At 31.5% G+C, this 20,683-nt stretch overlaps 1 protein-coding gene across 1 annotated transcript in view; it reads right to left on the minus strand.

Annotated features, from left to right (window-relative positions):
* pcdh15b (protocadherin-related 15b) overlaps positions 1–3,600 on the minus strand; it is a 464,565-nt gene extending 460,965 nt beyond the window's left edge. The window contains exon 1 of the mRNA XM_056468996.1: positions 3,298–3,600. The gene's annotated coding sequence lies outside the window, so the exon portion shown is untranslated. The remainder of the gene's footprint in view (positions 1–3,297) is intronic.
* Between the last annotated feature and the right edge of the window lie 17,083 nt (positions 3,601–20,683).

Consider the following 20,683-nt stretch of genomic DNA (forward strand, 5'->3'; position numbering starts at 1 on the left):
TTCTATTAAGCTATGCCCCTAAAAAAACTTAAGTGTGTTGTTTCAAGTCATTTTATATGAGTTTAAACAAGTAGCAAGCCTTTTTTTCAGTGAACACTGTAAAAAATGCAGGGTTCCACACAATTTCTTCATGTTGTCCCAACACAAATCGATTAACTAAACGTTTTATTCAATTTTAAATGAATTAAACCTAAATCCCCCCCCAAAAAAATTTAATTGTGTTGTTTCAAGTCATTTTAAATTAGTTTAAGCAAGCAGCAAGTCATTTTTTTCAGTGTACACTACAAATGCTGGGTTCCATACAATGGCTGCATGTTGTCTCAATACAAATCGATTAAGTTAACTAGCCTTAACAATTTTAAGTTGATTAAGCCTAAATCTATTAAGCTGCCCCCCCCCAAAAAAAAAAAACCAAAAAACATAAGAATTGTGTTGTTTCAACTCATTTTAAAATAGCTTAAACAAGTAGCAAGTCATCTTTTTCAGTCTCCACTGTAAAAAATAAATAAATAAAAAAAATAAGCAGGGGGGTTTTACACAATTCCTTCACTGTCCCACCACAAATCGATTAACTAAATCGTTTTTACAATTTTAAGTTGATTAAACCTAAATCTATTAAGCTGTCCCTAAGAATTGTGTTACGACTCATTTTAAATTACTTTAAACAAGCAGCAAGTAATTTTTTCAGTGTATACTGTAAAAAAAATGCTGGGTTCCACACAATTCACGCATGTTGTCCCAACACAAATCGATTAAGTTAACTTAATCGTTTACAAACTTAGGTGGATTGAACATAAAACAATTAGGTTGTCCCAAACAAACCTTAAGAATTTAATATTGGTTCAAATCATATTACATAAGCAGGGTATGGGCGATGGGGTTGGGGGCGGATTGACCCCCTAATTAACGCTTGATCCCCCCCTGAAGGACATCAAAAAGGTGGAGGGGATGTCAGCCTTTTAAAAATAAGAAATAGATTTCTCTGATCGCTGATCTAGATCCTAAATATTAATAATTAAAAATGTATAATATAAATATACATTTGGTCCCCCCTATAACGGTGTAAACCATTGTGAATGCATTGCACCTATCAACACTAGTTGAATTTCACAACTTTACTGTAATTTTCATAATAAATTACATTAGTATCACTTTACAGGACTTAACTGTGACATTTTTTGTATTCAGAATTTTATTGTGAAATTCAGGCAGGCATCATGATTACAGCAAATTACTGTAAAAAGGACTGTATCTTTTATTCCATATAGAAACACATTAACTTTTACGCTACTGCAGGCACTTTTTTATATTTAGAAATATTTACATAAGTATTATTATTATTATTATTATTATTATTATTATTATTATTATTATTATTATAATGAACTACCTTACAGTAATTTACTCTGAATTTACATACAGAATCTTACAGTGAAAGTAATCATTAGCCTGTAGTTTACTGTAAATTTAAGGTTGAATATTTTACAGTGAATGCTAGGAAAAATATCATTCAACAGTCTGAAACTGGCAGTTCTAGAGCATCGATAGACATCTTAAATATTCACAAAACACGTTTCTGGTAAAATAGGTGTTTATATCTACATGTTTCTGCAAAAGAATAATCATAATTCATAATTTGAATAGTTTGACCTTCAGTAAACTCTAAAATAGCCACTAAATGTCTCTCAAAACATTGAAAAATGTAAATTTTATTAATAAACTAGATGTAATTTAAATCCATTCATGAATTTGATTCACTGAAGCATGTATTAATAAACTATCACCAAAAAAAGGTTGACCCCCCCGATCATCAATGTATAATTCCCACACTGTATACAAGTAGTTTAAACAATCAGCAAAATTCATTGAGTGAAGATGCTACAGTATAGTGCAGATCAATTGGTCATTGAGAAATGTGTTAATTTCATAATCAATATCAGTTTCAATCCAACAATTACATACATTGTAAAAAAAAAATCCTGGTTGCCTTAAATTAAGCTGAATAAAATTACCTTTACGAGTCTACTGAACTTATATTATGTTAAACTGACATAAAACAGCTTGGGTAACTTATAACATTAAGTTAGAACATGAGTAACTTAATTTAATAAGTTACAATGACCCACAAACATATGCTGTCAGGACTAATAGAACATATAATTTTATATAAGATACATTTACATGAGCGGTTTTCTCAAAATAACACAGTTAAATTCAGTTTTCTGAGACAAAGTTAGATATTCATGCGGTCTTATTTTGCGTACTAATAGTTCAAAGATCAAGCGGGATGAGAAGTTTTTATTTTGAACTCCAAACAATATTTATGTTGCTTGTTCAGACTTATTTAAAATTAGCTGAATCAACACAATTGTTGACTTTTTGGAGGGATTATTTGTTTTATGTTCAAGCCATATAAATTTGTAAAAGATTTAAGTTTGCGTTGGGACAACATGAAGGAATTACATGATGGAAGCCAGCATTTTTTACAGTGTAACATCAAAACTAGTCTAGAAGAGAAGATATCTTTTGCAGAGAAACAACTCCGCATGTGAGATTACCTAAATTGAGAAGGTTTTATTCAAGTCAGTTCCTTGAACATGACTAAATCAGCCAAAGTACATTAGATTACACCAATGAAACCATTTTCAAGGGTCAAGCATGGTTGAACCACTGCACATTTACATCGTAAGACTAATCACTATTGTGTTTTATCAATTGTCAATCTTCCTGCATGAACATTTATGTTTACAGCTACTACAGTTATTGGTACAAAAGTGCAATCCATAAAAATCCATGAACATTACAACACGGTTTACAAGCGACCTCATGGTTATTCTATGATTTTACAGTAGTAATACCTGCGTATGGTTAACATACAGTAGTAAACACACTGTATGAACGCCAAGTCAAACTTTTCATGCGAGCCGACTGTGATTGAATGTTTCAAGGAGTCTGATCGATTCCTATTTTACTTTCGTTAAATGAATTAAACGCGCAGGCAACAGATTGCGGGAATGCGCGGCGTAATAGGATGAGCATACGGTAATCCCGAGTCCTGTAGACACATCCCTCACGTCAGGCTGGAAACTGTGTCAGTCACTGTACGCCGGTTTTCGTCAATAAATCATCCAAATGCGTTTGCTAGCATCTCTACGCGTCCTGTGCAATTCATAACATTCCCAAAACACCGTTACGCGCTGAGAAACGATCCACTTTTCGCATCACACACACAAGCGTAGCCTCAAATGTGATTCAGTCGACCCCAAAGATGAATAAACCCCTCACTTATTCACTCACCTCTCCATCCAACGACTTGTCAACCATCGGAATAGCAATCCAAAAAATCGAGTCGCCTCGCGCGCAAACTGCCACTAACTTTCTTTGACGCGCTACTGCGCAGCGATTGAAGAAGCGCAGAAAGTCTTACCGCGTGAGTTGTAAAGCCATGCAAATCCTTCTCAGACGGCTGGAGAGTATCAGAAACTCCTCAGTGCCGAACACATCCCGTGCAATCGGGTTTAGGAGCTCTGCTGCCCTCTGTCTTTAATGCACTCCCGAGGAAAAAAGCAAGGATTCCCACGCAGAGAGAAAATATATCACGAAGTTTGGTTGGGTGGCAATGCGATCCAGCCTCTGTGGTCTCTCCTCCGCCTTAATGGCAGCCATCTATTTCGAGAGCTCAAATTGGTGAATGTGCACCTGCCGTGGCGTGGGAGATGCTAATCTTATTAGAGCGCAGAGAGCGCATGGCCACCCACGGGAAACGGGGAGGAAAAAATCCCAAATGATAGGTCTATCTCTTTAAGATCTCAAATGTTACTACAAGAAAGCAAATTGGATTAAATGGAGAACGAGCGAGTCTTCGTGAGAATGAGTAAAAAGCTGCTATGCGTTAGTAAAAACTGAGGATGGAATCTCAAATTAGTCTCGGGTGTGTCTCATCAAATTCTCCAAACGCCAAATTAGCTGAGCTGTACTATTGTATTTGTACATATCACGTTTTAGCAAATGTGTATCTTTGTATATGTGCGTTTTTGCTACTTCAAACATATAAACCACCTGCTGATTAAATATTTCAGGTTTAAAATGGGTTGTTTTTGTTTGTTTGTTGTTTAATTATTAAAGTATTACAATTTAACCAATCTAATTACCAACATTATATTTTCTGAAACATTTATATCGTCTCACTAGGGGCCAAATTTATTAGTTGAAGCAATAAAATAAAATAAAATAAAATAAAATAAAATAAAATAAAATAAAATAAAATAAAATAAAATAAAATAAAATAAAATAAAAATCGTTTTCAGGTATTATTTTGGTAATATCAGGTATTATCACACAACAAAATAAAACATCATATCACCATGCTTTTTACATCTTTAGGCCATAATTTCAAGTAAAATCATTAGTGGAATAAAATAAAATAAAATTTCACAATTTTTTTTTCAGTTATTATTTTGACATTATTTGACAATATTTTAAACATCATATCACTATGTATATTGTTTACTTCTTGATACCATAGTTTAAAGTACAATCATTAATAAAATAAAATAAAATAAAATAAAAATAAAATAAAATGACTAGAACTTTCAAAGACGTTACATGCTTTCAAGTATTATTTTGGTCCCACCAAAAATAAAAACATCATACCACCATGCATATTGTTTACATGGCCATATTTTCAAGTTCAATCATTAGTGGTATAAACTAAACTAAAATAAAATAAAATAATTTCAAGTTCAGTCATTAGTGGAACAAAATAAAATACAATAAAATAGATTCCAGTTCAATCATTAGTGGAACAAAATAAAAGAAAAGAAAATAAAAGAAAATAATTTCAAGTTCAATCATTAGAGGAATAAAATAAAATAAAATAAAATAAAATAAAATAAATAAAATAAAATAAAATAAAATAAAATAAAATAAAATAAAATAAAATAAAAAATAAAAATTTCAAAGGTGTTTTATGCTTTCAGGTATTATTTTGATCAAACCAAAAATAAAACATCACCATCCATATTGTTTACATATTTAGGCCATACATTTATGTCCAATCATTAATAAAATATAAAATAAATAAATAAATAAATAAATAAAATAAAATAAAATAAAATAAAATAAAATAAAATAAAATAAAATAAAATAAAATAAAATAAATAAATAAAATAAATAAAATAAAATAAATAAAATAAAATAAAATAAAATAAAATAAAATAAAATAAAATAAAATAAAATAAAATAAAAAATAAAATAAAATTTTCAAAGGTGTTTTATGCTTTCAGGTATTATTTTGATCAAACCAAAAATAAAACATCACCATCCATATTGTTTACATATTTAGGCCATAAATTTAAGTCCAATCATTAATAAAATAAAATAAAATAATTTCAAGTTCAGTCATTAGTGGAACAAAATAAAATACAATAAAATAGATTCCAGTTCAATCATTAGTGGAACAAAATAAAAGAAAAGAAAATAAAATAAAATAATTTCAAGTTCAATCATTAGAGGAATAAAATAAAATAAAATAAAATAAAATAAAATAAAATAAAAAAAAAAAAAAAAAAATAAAATAAAATAAAATAAAAAAAAAATAAAAAAAAATAAAATAAAAAATAAAAATTTCAAAGGTGTTTTATGCTTTCAGGTATTATTTTGATCAAACCAAAAATAAAACATCACCATTCATATTGTTTACATATTTAGGCCATACATTTATGTCCAATCATTAATAAAATATAAAATAAATAAATAAATAAATAAATAAATAAATAAATAAATAAATAAATAAATAAATAAATAAATAAATAAATAAATAAATAAATAAAATAAAATAAAATAAAGTAAAATAAAATAAAATAAAATAAAATAAAATAAAATAAAATAAAAAAATAAATAAAATAAAATAAAATAAAATAAAATAAAATAAAATAAATAAAATAAAATAAAATAAAATAAAATAAATAAAAATAAATAAAATTTTCAAAGGTGTTTTTTGCTTTCAGGTATTATTTTGATCAAACCAAAAATAAAACATCACCATCCATATTGTTTACATATTTAGGCCATAAATTTAAGTCCAATCATTAATAAAATAAAATAAAATAAAATAAAATAAATAAAATAAAACAAAATAAAATAAAATAAAATAAAATAAAATAAAATAAAATAAAATAAAATAAAATAAAATAAAATAAAATAAAATAAAATAAAATAAAATAAAACAACTTTCAAAGACGTTTCATGTTTTCAGGTATTATTTTGATCACACCAAAAATAAGACTTCATATCACCATGTATATTGTTTACATCTTTAGGCAATAATTAGCATAATATTGTAAATAGAAACATTATGAATACAAAATTAGTTAGTTGTAAAAGTTGCAGACTCGCAGACTATACCTGCAACACTTTTGATAGATAGATATAAAATGAAGATAAATGTTCATGCACTATAAGAATGAATCATTGTTGGGGGGAAACTGATGTCTGTGATCCGAGACAGTGAGAGGCTTTGGGAGGGGCTGCACTGGGATATAAATATAGCCCATGGGTTAAATGCAGTTCTGTATTAAGGCAGGGAATGCTATCAGTCCATCTGTTCCCTGAGTGGGATTACATTAAATCCTATTCAGACCCAGTATTAAGAAAACCATCCACCAAGAGGCCATCAAATAGTCTGCCAAGGAGAAAGGGAATTTATAAGCTGTATGAGGACGGCTCCAATGATACAAAGAACCTCAAACAAGAACACTTTAGGACACTCGTGTTAATGCGATAGAAGATCAGTCAAAACAGTATTGTCTGGAGAGATGGACCATAAAACACTTCAGATTAAGCCATGGGGTGTTTAGAGGGTTGGCTTTGTTGCATCAGAGGAAGTGTTATTTAAGATGCTGTTTTTTTTAACCAATCAAAAGGGGTTTTTTTGACTGTAAGGTCCAGCCAGTTAGTCCAACGACAGTATCTACTGGTGGATGAAGGTTCACTGCCTGTTCGGTCTTTCCAGTGCACAATGATGACGTACTTTAAATTTAACTCATATCTGACTCCAATTTTAATATGAGGTGGTTTAGAATATTAATATATTTATCCTCGTTTTATCTGACTCCAATCATAAAACATTAATAAGATTATTTTGTTTCTTTTAATATTGCTTTAGATTATGATTGAATATTCTCTTCGATTCGTTATTGTATATTATTCTCGTTCATTCGGATTCCTTTAACATCCTGAGTCTTGTACCGGCCGAGAATACAATCTCTTAAACACAAGCATGTCAGTCTTGGTCATTAAACAGAGGCGATTAATACCTATTCTAAAAAGGCAGAACCTTTACTTACTCAGATTAGTTTGGTCTGCTATCTGCTATCTACGAAATCAAGACAAAACTATTAATCATTGCATGAATAAAGCAGACCAATTTATGTATATATATATATATATATATATATATATATATATATATATATATATATATATATATATATATATATATATATATATATATATATATATATATATATATACATAAACAATAATAATTTTTATTATATGGGTAGTTTTTAAACCATTTTTGAAAAATAAAATATTTTTTGTAGTTTGAAGTCTGCTGTTTTGAGGGAATATAATAATTCACTAACTTTATAAATAATTTGTATAAACTATGTTTTATTTAAAAAAATGAAACTTCCTATGTGTGACAAAAATTAAGAAAAACTACTTCTAATAATTAACAAATAGTGTAAGAGTGTGATTTATCTTCATTGTTGGACATTATATATGTATATGGTTGAAGTCAGAATTAATGCCTTCTCTCCGTTAAACAGAAATTAGAGGAAAAAATAAATAGTTCTGACTTCAACACAATCTCACGACAATTCAAAACTTTTTGATTCATTGGCTAATTCGTATGAATTAGTACGATCTCAATCGTACAATTTAGTATGATTTACTCATCCCCAAATGATGGTTGTGTTTAGGGGTGGGGTTAATAAAACAGTTGTGTTTCCTTGTGAGATCAGGCTGATATATACATATATTGCTATTATTTGAAAGAATATATTTATGAAATTATAAATAATATTTGTATTTTTCCAAAAGATGTTCAATTTTATAGTGGTTCCAAAAAAAGTTTAAAATTTGGGAAGGATTCTGAGAAAGAAACTTAACAGGTGCACATCATGGGCTTCATGGGGGGCTTCAGTCACATGATCTTAAATGCAGTCTTTTAAATAATTCAAGTTTTTAGTGGAATTGCACAGTTTAAAATCGGCATATAGCATCACACCAGATAACATCGTTTTCATTGACAAGATGTATCAAGTTCCAATGTTGTTAGAAATATATGGACAAAAAATATGATTGTCATTAATTAAAACAGCTTGTGAAATTAAGCTGAGATTAGAAATGTTATGATTTTCTTTTTAATTTGTAAGAGTTTTACACAACTGAACTGTGCTTCAGTTTTAAGATTGGGCTAAAAAAAAAAAAAGGAAATAAGTAAATAAATAAATAAATAAATAAATAAATAAATAAATAAATGTAATATTTTTTTATTATATAATATAATATATATAATATAATATATATAATAATATATATAATATAATAATTAAATATAATATAATAAAATAATATAATATAATATAATATAATATAATATAATATAATATAATATAATATAATATAATATAATATAATATAATATAATATAATATAATATAAAATAATATAATATAATATACTATAATATAATATAATATATATAATAATAATATAATATAATATAATATAATATAATATAATATAATCTAATATAATATATATAAAATAATATAATATAATATAATATAATATATATAATATATATAATAATATAATATAAATAATATACATATAATATAATATAATATAATATAATATAATATAATATACATTAATATAATATAATATAATATAATATAATAATAATATAATATAAATAATATAATATAATATAATATAATATATATAATAATATAATAATATAATATAAATAATATAATATAATATAATATAATATAATATAATATAATATAATATAATATAATATAATATAATATAATATAATATAATATAATATAATATAATATAATATAATATAATATAATATAATATAATATAATATAATATAATAATATAATATAATATAATATAATATAATATAATATAATATAATATAATATAATATAATATAATATAATATAATATAATATAATATAATATAAATAATATAATATAATATAATATAATATAATATAATATAAATAATATAATATAATATAATATAATATAATATAATATAATATAATATAATATAAATAATATAATATAATATAATATAATATAATATAATATAATATAATATAATATAATATAATATAATATAATATAATATAATATAATATAATATAATATAATATAATATAATATAATATAATATAATATAATATAATATAAATAAATAATATAATATAATATAATATAATATAATATAATATAATATAATATAATATAATATAATATAATATAATATAATATAATATAATATAATATAATATAATATAATATAATATAATATAATATAATATAATATAATAAAAATATAGAATTTAATATAATATAATATAATATAATATAATATAATATAATATAATATAATATAAAAATATAATATAATATAATATAATATAATATATATAATAATATAAAATAATATAATATAATATATATATATAATATAATATAATATAAAATATAATAATATAAAAAAATAAAATAATATAATATAAATAATATAAAATAAAATAATATAAATAATATAATATAATTAATATAATATAATATAATAATAATAAAAATATATAATAAATAATAATATATATATTAAATAATAAATATAATATAATATATATAAAATATATATAATATAATATAATATAATATAATATAATATATATAATATAAATAATATATATATAATATAATATAATATAATATAATATAATATAATATAATATAATATAATATAATATAATATAAATATATAAAATAATATAATATAATATAATATAATATAATATAATATAATATAATATAATATAATATAATATAATATAATATAATATAATATAATATAATATAATATAATATAATATAATATAATATAATATAATATAAATAATATAATATAATATAATATAATATAATATAATATAATATAATATAATATAATATAAAATAATATAATATAATATAATATAATATAAATATAATATAATATAATAATAATATAATATAATATAATATAAATATAATATAATATAATATAAAAAAATAAAATATAATAAAATATAATATAATATAATATAATATAATATAATATAATATAATATAATATAAATATAATATAATATAATATAATATAATATAATATAATATAATATAATATAATATAATATAATATAATATAATATTTTGTAACAAGAAGTACATGGAATACAAAGAAATGTTAAACCATTTACTGCATTTTTAATTATTACATTACAAATTTAAAAAAAAAAGAAAGCCCTACTATATCTTATTTGTGTTGTTTCAGCTAGTATTTTAATTTCATCTATTTAATATATTTTTTAAACTATTATGTTTATAAATCTGTTTTAAACATAAATTGGGTAGAACATGTAAAAGAAAAATTTGAGGCTAAAAATTATTTATTTATTTAATTATTTATTTATTTATTTTTAATAGTCCAGTCAGTCATTAATGCTGAGCACTGCCTTTAGCTGAAGCTGAACGGTGAATAAAAACCGGTGAACTAAAGCACTTTGCTAGAAGGTTAATTAACTCACCCAAAGGCATCCTGTAGATTGGAAATTAATCATAACATCACTATTAATGTAATACTACAGCTCGCGTTTGCACACAATAATGCAAATCAGAGCTGCTTAAGGCAAGCCTCCAAGGATTTTTTTTTTCTTCTTCATTGGAATAAATGTCAGAATGTGAACCCGGACATGGAACAGTGGTCCAGCTACACTGTCAAGGATCTTGGAAGGTACATGGGAGTTTGCTTATCCCAGGGGTGTGCAAAATCTATTCCTTAAAGACCATTGTCCTGCAGAGTTTGACACTCCTAACCCAATTAAACTTACCTGAAACAGATAATAAAGTCTTCAGACTTTCTGAAAAAATGTCTAAGCAAGAGTCTTGGAGCTGTTGGAGCTCAAATGCAGGCCCTTTAGTAGTAGGATTGAAAAGCTCTGACTTATTCAGTCTACATGTGTTTATATGATAGTGTTTCCCTACACCATACACATCTCAAACTCGATTCCTGAAGGGACGTGGCTCTGCAGTTTTGCTTCAACCCAAATCAAACACAGCTGATCTAACTAACCAAGGTGTTCAAGACTACTAGAGACTTTTAAGCAGGTGTGATTTGGAGGTGGTTGGGGATAAATCTGAAGACCTGTGGCCCTCCATGAATTGAGTTAGAGACTGATAGTCCACACTGATACTTTAAAGGTACCACAAGGTATACTTTTGTCCTTCATAGGTATTAATATGTACCTTGAAAGTACAATCGTGGACCTTTAAGGAGCCAAAATATACCTGTTGAAAAGGTGCCACCCCAGTCACAGCTTTTGTTTCTTTATTTCTGACAATGTATGGTGTCTTGTTGAGGTCAAATAAGGAGTGTGGTGGTCATGGTGATGCAAATCCCACACTTGATAAAGCTGTGTTCACATTTTGGACAATAAATCAAGCTTTTTTTCAAGTATCAAGTAAAAAAGTGCCACAGAGGGGTTCAGTAGGGGGTTCAGACAATATATTAATGCATTGCGAATCAAGAAAGGATTTTGCCTCAATTCTGAAATGTTCTGAATATGCTGCGATTCTCTTTTGAATCGATTCTGAGCTTAGTTATTGGAAATGTTCAAATGAATTAGAAGAGTGTCCACAGTGAGCGGTGTTTACAATAATCCCATGGAATAAAAACATTTGAACACTCACATTACATTTAGTCATTTAGCAGATGCTTTTTTCAAAGTGACTTACAATTGAGGAGGCATTCAGCGTCAACATGAAGAGGCAATACACACAAGAAGTGCTTATTATAAAAAGAGATTATTTGTGCTCAGAGAATTGAGTTGTAGGGTTGGGGATGGGGGAGTCCTACTACAGGTGGTTTGTCAAGCCCGCTCAGAGATTGTTTTCAGAGGCCGAGAGTAGACATGACATACTTACAGAACATGACTGAAAGAACAAAACCCTTCTTCGTGCTCACTAGTGTGTACAAACAAGCCTAAGGAGCCATCTGCTGCTAAAAGCTCTGCATCAATTCCAGAATTAATCAAATTGCAATTCTAGAATCGATTCATGAAGGACAATATTATTGTCCCAGACCTAATTGGTATGGCGGTAGGAGTAATGTGGTCATTGTTCTGGACTGTCATGGTAGGGAAGAGACTGAGTCTGAGGGCAAACCTCACCTATTGTCATGGACATTTGGTAATAACTGAAAGAATGAGACTGTAGATTAAAGTGGCTGAAATTAGTTTTGTCTATAGAGTGTTAGGACTGGTCATGCAACGCAAGGTACCAAGCTCATCCCGAAGAGTACCGGAGGAACTCAGTGATTAGCCTTAGATCTGAAAAGACTCAGCTGAAGTTGTTCAGGTATTCTGGTGGAGGATTTCAGATTGGAAGAAGACCCTGGGTCTTCCAAAACTCGTTGAAGGGATCTCTCATATCTCTTTTTCACCAAAGCAGTTTGAGTGCTGGTTCGGAGCCGGAGCCTATGGGTCCAAGTGAGGTCTGAACCTGAACCTTGCGGTTCTTAAGTATTTGGCACTTCCATGCTTGTATTGCTGTGAAAGATTTGACATATACATTGAGATCAGACCTGCCTTTATGGTGACCTTTCAAGATGGTGGAAAAGCAAAGCAGTTCTTAGAAGGCTCTCCACACAAATCAGTTCTGGACTGGCAATAGCACTAGATCCGAAATAGCCAGTTCAGGAAAGTGGTTTGGGCTGTTGGAATAGAGGCATCAGATGGCCTAGGAAACACCTTGAAATCCCAGAGGAGGAACTGAAAGAAGGTGAAAGGGAACTTGACGTATGGGTGGGTTTATTACACAGCTGTCCCCACCACCCACTACCTAAATAGTGGAGGACTATGATTATGAATGATGATAGATGGTAATGTAAAATAGGTTTGCTTCACGTTTATAAGCTTGCATTAAGTGAGGGTTGGACAATCCTGTATATTCATGGACAATATCTTAGATAAGGCACTAGTTCAGTGGGTGTCAAATTAGCAGGTGATATAATATCAGTTTTTTGTTGTTGTTTGTTTGTTGAAACATTGAACAGGAGGGTTTGCATTTCCAAATCTAAAGCAAGGATCTCAGCCTGAAAATGGTGGGGTGCCTGCTTCATCTATGGAGTGATTTGCTTCTCCTTTATCTTTATCAGGTCTTGTTCGCAAGTAAGGGTTGGTCAGAGCGTAAGATCGATAGCCAAATAGACAGTGTCATGGCAGCAGTAATGTGCTCGTTGTACCAGACCATCATAATGAAAAGGTAGCTGAGCCTGAGGGCAAAGCTCTCAGTGTCTATCTATGTTCCATCCCTTCACCAATACTTTAGGTAGTGACCGAAAGAACACGTCTGTAAATTGAAGTGAGTGAAATAAGTTTTCACCTGAGTGTTTGAGCTGGTCCTGTGAGATGGAGTGTGAAGCCCAGACATCCGGAGGGAACTTGGAGTGTGACCTCTGCTCCTCCATTCTAAAAGATGGTTTGCTGATTTCTCAGGATTTCCCCTGGATTCATTCTAGTGGAGGTGTTCTGACTGAGAAGAGACCCTGAGGCAGGACATGCTGGAGGGGATGATGTCTATTGAGCTGGCCTGGCAATGCCATGGGATACCTCTGTAGGAGCTAGAGAAGTTGACAGGGTAAGGATGCTAACCTGCTGACCACAAATACGATAGGGATGACAATGAGTGTCAATGAAGGAGAGATTTCATTAAGCTGAAAAAGTGTACAACTAAAGATTTTCCCTATAACAAATTGTATCTCAGAATTAAAAAATAAAAAATACAGTGACCGCACACACATTAATACATATGAATTATACTATTTAAAATATGTAGTCAAATATTTCAAAAACTGCTGATCTACGAGAATTTCATGCACAACCATTTCTAGGGTTTACAGGCAATGGTCTGAAAAAAGAATATATCCAGCGAGCAGCAGTTCTGTGGGTGCAAATGCCTTGTTAATGCCAGAGGTCAGAGGAGAATGACCAGACTGGTTCGAGCTGATAAAAACGCAACAGTAACTCAAATAACCACTCGTTACAACCGAGGTATGCGGAAGAGCATCTCTGAAAGCACAACACCTCCAACATTGAGGCAGAAGGGCTACAGCAGCAGAAGACCACACCGGGAGCCACTCCTGTCAGCTAAGAACAGGAAACTGAGGCTACAATTCGAACAGGCTCACCAAAATTGGACAATCGAAGATTGGATTAACGTTGCCTGGTCTGATATGTCTCGAGTTCTGCTGCAACATTCAGATGGTAGGATCAGAATTTGGCATCAACAACATGAAAGCATAGATACATCCTGCCTTGTATCAGAAGTTCAGGCTGGTGGTGGTGTAATGGTGTGGGGGATATTTTCTTGGCACACTTTGGGCTTATTAGTACCAATTGAGCATTGTGTCAACGCTACAGCCTACCTGAGTATTGTTGCTGACCATGTCCATCCATTTATGACCACAGTGTACCCATTTTCTGATGGTTACTTCCACCACTACTGATGGTTACTTCCAGGATAACGCTCCATGTCATAAAGCGCGAATCATCTCACACTGGATCCTTGAACATGACAATGACTTCACTGTACTCAAATGGCCTCCACAGTCACCAGAACTCAATCCAATAGAGCACCTTTGGGATGTGGTGGAATGGGAGATTCGCATCATGTATGCAGCCGGCAAATGCTATCATGTCAATATGGACCAAAATCTCAGGAATATTTCTAGTACCTTATTGAATCTACGCCATGATAGATTAAGGCAGCTCTGAAAGAAAAAGGGGGTCCAACCCGGTACTAGTAAAGTGTACCTAATAAAGTGGCCGGTGAGTGTAAATATGAATTTAAACCACTTTATTTAGCAGTTTTACAAAACTAAGAAATGTTTATTGACCAAATTAAGAAAAATAAAGTACTGACCACTGACAAGTTGCTGAATATAGTACAATATAGTTATACAGTTATACAGTATATATATATATATATATTATATATATATATATATATATATATATATATATATATATATATATATATATATATATATATATACTGTATAGACAGTTATATATATATATAGACAGTTATATATATATATATATATACAGTTTGTTTGTTTATTTATATTTAAAATAGACTTTTATAAATAACAACACGCAGTAAATAAATCCCCTTAAAGTGACAGTTCGTGTATGTTGTTTTCGAGCCATGAGCAGATGTTTAGTGCATTTACAATCGGAGAACTTGTTTCATTAGGCATAATATGTGATTTCCAATACACATCTGCTCATTAAGCGACGCTTTCCCTTTTTCCAGTGCTCTGAATACCAGCTCTTGACCACAAAAATACGCTTGCAGGTATTTGAGGGCCTCTGTCTGATGCCAGGTGTTCTCTTAAACCCCAAGCTTAAGAGCTCGCAATACCACTTGATATGCATATTTGTCATTCAAATGCGTAGTCTGTAGGCTAGAGCAATGGCGTCCACAAAGAGGCCACTCTGTCTGAAAGACTCACGCATTCATGTACTGCATCAAATATAAAAGAGGATAAAAAACACACACACAGATCGCAATTACACACTGTCACGAATAATGTTTATAGATGCTAAATAACATAGTGCAGCCCTTGAAGTGCACTTGAAGTGTTTGACATGCTGCGTGTGACGTTAGTGCGTCCAAAGATGACTTATCCCGTGTGTCTGAAAGCTTTTGTTGTGCTCATCACAATATCAATTCTCTAACATTACCGACCTGCTTTTTCCACACAGCCTCTTCCCAAGAGAGGCTCGTGAAACCAAACAGCCAATGAGGTCTTGACAGAGAACGCTATTGAAACATTTTGTACTGGGGTTTATTCAAATTAGACCGCCTCAATAACTTTCAGAGCTGCGTCTCATCGGTAACGAATACCTAATTTAGCAGCCGACGTGTGTATTAAGCGACTTGTAGATCAATTTGCTGCTTTTTAAAGGCCTATCGGTTCACCAGCACACACAATAAGAAGGATTGTTGTTTGTACAAATGAACAAACGCTGCTCGATACTTGTGGTGTAGTGAAAAAAAAAATAAGACTTCAAATAAAATCAGGCCTTATGTCAAGGCTGGCTTGGATTAAATTGTTCATTTCTTTGCCTAACACAACTCTAGAGTGGATTAGTACCTGATCTCTCATTATTCAAACTGTAACGATATATCTATCTGTGTTTGCCTAATTTCTTTAGGGATCTATATGTTGCTTAATTTCATTTGGGCACAATCTGTGCAGAGCTAAATTTTCCTCATTTCTAAACTAAAATAAGTAAGATGAGAGGGAAAACAGGATTAGGTAATATAGGATTTTCGGTTAATATGATTTACATTATCAAGTGGATGTGTTGTGTAGGTTCTATAGAGATGTGATTACCTAAATGTAGCCTAGCACAATTAAATGTCATTTAAAGGGCAAGACACACCAAGCTGAGGATTGACTGTCAGCTTGTCAGGCTAGTTTGTTTGGTGTGTTTCATACCTTGCCTTTTGTTGGGCTCAATTCGGAGAGATTTTGCCTGATTCAGCATGTACACTGAAAATGATTTTTGCAAAACTGTTGCAAAAGAATTTATATGGGCTGAATATAAACAAACAAAATAAGTTTGGTAATGCTCACCTTAATTTGTTTGTTTCAAGAGTTCCAACATAGGCTTGTTCTTAAAATGTAGGCCTATGTACGTTTCTGGAGACCGCAAATTATATAGCCAGAAGTACGTAAGGCTGCATTTCAATTTTTTTAAAGGAACACTAAAGGGCAGTATGTATACAGCCCAGGCTCATTCTGAGAACGTAGTCCCGGGAACGTTTCTGGAGACCGCGAAATACGTAGCCGGGGGTACGTACGGCTGCATTTCATTTTTTTAAGCGAACGCTGCGGGGCGGTGTGACGCCGTTCCCTTCGGCGCTTGCCGGCCGTCCAGCCGGCCGCTCGCCTCCTTGTGGAGGGCTTTCCCGCTGCAACCAGTTTGTCCGGTTAGCTCTTCGTGTACTCTGGCGGACTCGAGGCGCAGAGAGGGGCTGACCACGACGACGACGACCGGGTTCGAGTCCGGGGAAGAGCGGTTCCAGAAATCAGGTAAGAAAACAAAAACAAAATCCAAAAAATGAAGCGAACAAGTTCGTCACAATCGTCACAATTCGCCACAATGTGGTCAAAATCCGAAAACGTGGTAAAAATCGGACGAGGGCTTTTCTTTTTCTGGACAGCTTTTGTGAATGGTCGTTGGTTGGGTTTAGGGACGGAGGAGGGTGGGTCAGCCGATTGGCCGGTCGCGAAAACAAAAACTGCACAAATACGTACCTCCCGGGACGTATTTCGTGGTCTCCAGAAACGTCCCCAGGACTACGTTCTCAGAATGAGCCTGGGTTGTATGTATACCTGCCAACATTTGTCCCTGAGAATCCTGGGGGGGGTGATTGGAGGAGGTTTAGGGTTAAGGTGTCTGAATAACACCGTTGATAAACTGGGTACTGTGGTGTTAGTAACTGTACTATGGAGTGTGTTTCGGGCGGCCACTGCGATTAGATTTTATACCAAAGTTGGTGACTCGGGGGTTTCACAGAGTGTACCAAAATGCTGAGGACCGGGGGGGTTGAAATTACAGCAGTTTTTTTTGAGAAATAACAAACCAGGAGGTGGGTCTGAAATATGGGAGAGACTCCTGGGAAAACGTGAGTGTTGGCAGGTATGGGTATGACGCCATTCCTTTTCGTGCTTACCAGTGACCGCTTACCTCCATATGGACAGCTTTCCCGCTGTAACCAGTTTGTCCCAAATGCGTCCTCGCCATGTATGTCAGCAGACTTGAGACGCAGGGAGGAGTTGACCATGACAACGGGGTTCGAGTCTGGTGAAGAATGGTTCCAGAAAGCAGGTAAGCAAAAAACAAAAAACAAAAATAAATAAGTAAATAACAGGGTGAGAATGTGGTAAAATCTGAAAACGTGATAAAATCAGACGATGGCTTTTCTTTTTCTGGATTGCTTTTGAAAATTGTTGGTTGGATGTAGGGATGTGGAAAAATGTATTGTGTTTAGGGAAGGGGGAGGGTGGGTCAGTCGATTGGTCAGTCATTCAGTCAGTCAATAGCAGCCTCTGGTGGATTTACGCGAGAATAGCAGGCGCGAATGGCACTGGCTAGAGAAATTTGAGATCTCAAAAAGTGTACACATCAGTCTCTTGTGGATTTGCGAAAACAAAAACTGCAAAAAAAAAAAAAAAGTCCCTCCTGGGATGTATTTTGCGGCCTCCAGAAATGTATATAGAGGTACGTTTTCAGAATGAGCCTGGTTTGAAGAGTTCACACCTATATATTGCCTGATTCTAATTTCAGGTTTGGCATGCTGTCCTGGGAGAGAAACCTGAGCTCAGAGTTACTTGAGCCCATGGCTCCCGCCTGGTCATTTAGCATAGAAGGAGGGTCCGAGATTAGGTAGGTCTAGGTCTAGAGAGCTCCCCCTGGTAAAGGAGGAAAGGGGGAGATGGGGTGGAAGGAGGGATTCTTCCGAAATGAAGATAAGGGAGGTAAGAAAAAATCGGTTATTTATTGTACGATTGGATTCATCTGATTATTATTGATGATTGTTGATCCTGGACCAGCCGTGTTCAATCATAGCATGTGATCTTCTCAAAAATTTGTTTATAAAACTTCACTTAAACTCAGCCCAAATAAATTGTTCGCAACCACTTACTTTTGGTACAAATTGAGTAAATCCAATGATTATTATTTTCAGTGTGGAATCAGCATTGTCACACAATTACATTTCTTTAATGTTTACAAACAATATGAATTATCAGATATATTTACACGAGTGAATCTACACTGTAAAAAATGCTGGGTTCCAACCCAACCAACACAAAAAAATGCCAACACAAGCCTATTAAGTTAACTTAACTGTTTTTACAAATGTAAAGTGGACTGAACATAAAACAATTAAGTTGTCCACCCCCCAAAAAAAGCTTAAACATTGTGTTGTTTCAACTCATATTAAAAAAGTAGTTTGAACAAGCAGAAAAAGTCATTTTTTACGTGTACACTGTACAAAAATAAATGCTGGCTTCCACACAATCGATTTGTATTGGGACAACGTGAAGGAATTCAATTAACTTATTAATTTTTACAGATTTAAGTGGATTGAGCATAAAACAATTAAATTGTCCCCAAAAAAACCTTAAGAATTGTGTTTCAGCTTATTTAAAATAAGCAGTTTTTGAGTGCATGATTGGATGCGTGCAGCACTAGTTCTGTTTTTCATTTGTGGAAAGATAATACAGTTACAGTTGTGTGTTGACTTTTAACATGTAAACAACACATATTCTGCCTGTAAACTATACAACAAACAATGTTAAAAATTGCACATTTTGGAGCTTTCTGGCATTCCATTGATAGTTTTTGTCATTGCTAGTTCTTTGACATCAGCTTGGTGTCTCCCAAGCTTTAGTAATACTGAGTTGCTAAAGGCCTATTAGTTTTCATTGACAGATTTAAATGGTACGGTACGGTTCGGTTTGGTACGGGTCACCTTTATCAGGTTTGCGTTTCCACTAACAAGGGTACCCTTTTGGTGGGCGTGGTGTATGACAGAAAGTTTCAGTCGACGTCATTCTAGCTCGAGGAAATGTCTACAATAAAGCTGTACGGGTCGCTCACCTATCATATGAAAAGCACTTCTCATAAAACAGATGCTTTACACACATAAATACTTGTGTAGAAATGTTTATTACAATTTTTTCAATGAACATAAGTTGATTATAACTGCAGATCAATGAGTGCGAAACAGCCTACTGTAACATCTGTAATTATATTAAATAAATAAATAAACGAACATATATAAACACATACAGCCCCTTACAGTCTCCGATATGTTACCAACTACAGAAGAACTACACACAACAGACATTTCGTCGGTATTTAGGTTTAAAACACAACAAAATATAGCCTACAGTCAGTGTAAACCTCTCATCTGTGTCTGTAATCTTCAGCAGCACATGTAGCCTCTGTTAGAGAGTAATTCCGTCATTCTGAGTTCATATTAGTCCAAAAGGTAAAGATTATAAGTTAGTTTTACATGGCATTTTGTTCATGTTTGCTGATAAATAATGTGCTCCTTTTTTTCCGGCTTCTCCTTTGTTTTTTCGCGCTTCACTCTCGCGTTTGTCAGTGTCTGACAGGATCGGGTTTCAAAAGCACGTCAATAATCAAGCGCAGGTAATTATCATCAGCTCAAGAAGTTTGTTATTTCAGATATAATGTTAGATGCGCGCGTGCGCTAGCAAGAAAGCGAA

The sequence above is a fragment of the Danio aesculapii genome, chromosome 12 (assembly GCF_903798145.1).
Source record: "Danio aesculapii chromosome 12, fDanAes4.1, whole genome shotgun sequence".
Classification (NCBI taxonomy): Eukaryota; Metazoa; Chordata; class Actinopteri; order Cypriniformes; family Danionidae; genus Danio; species Danio aesculapii.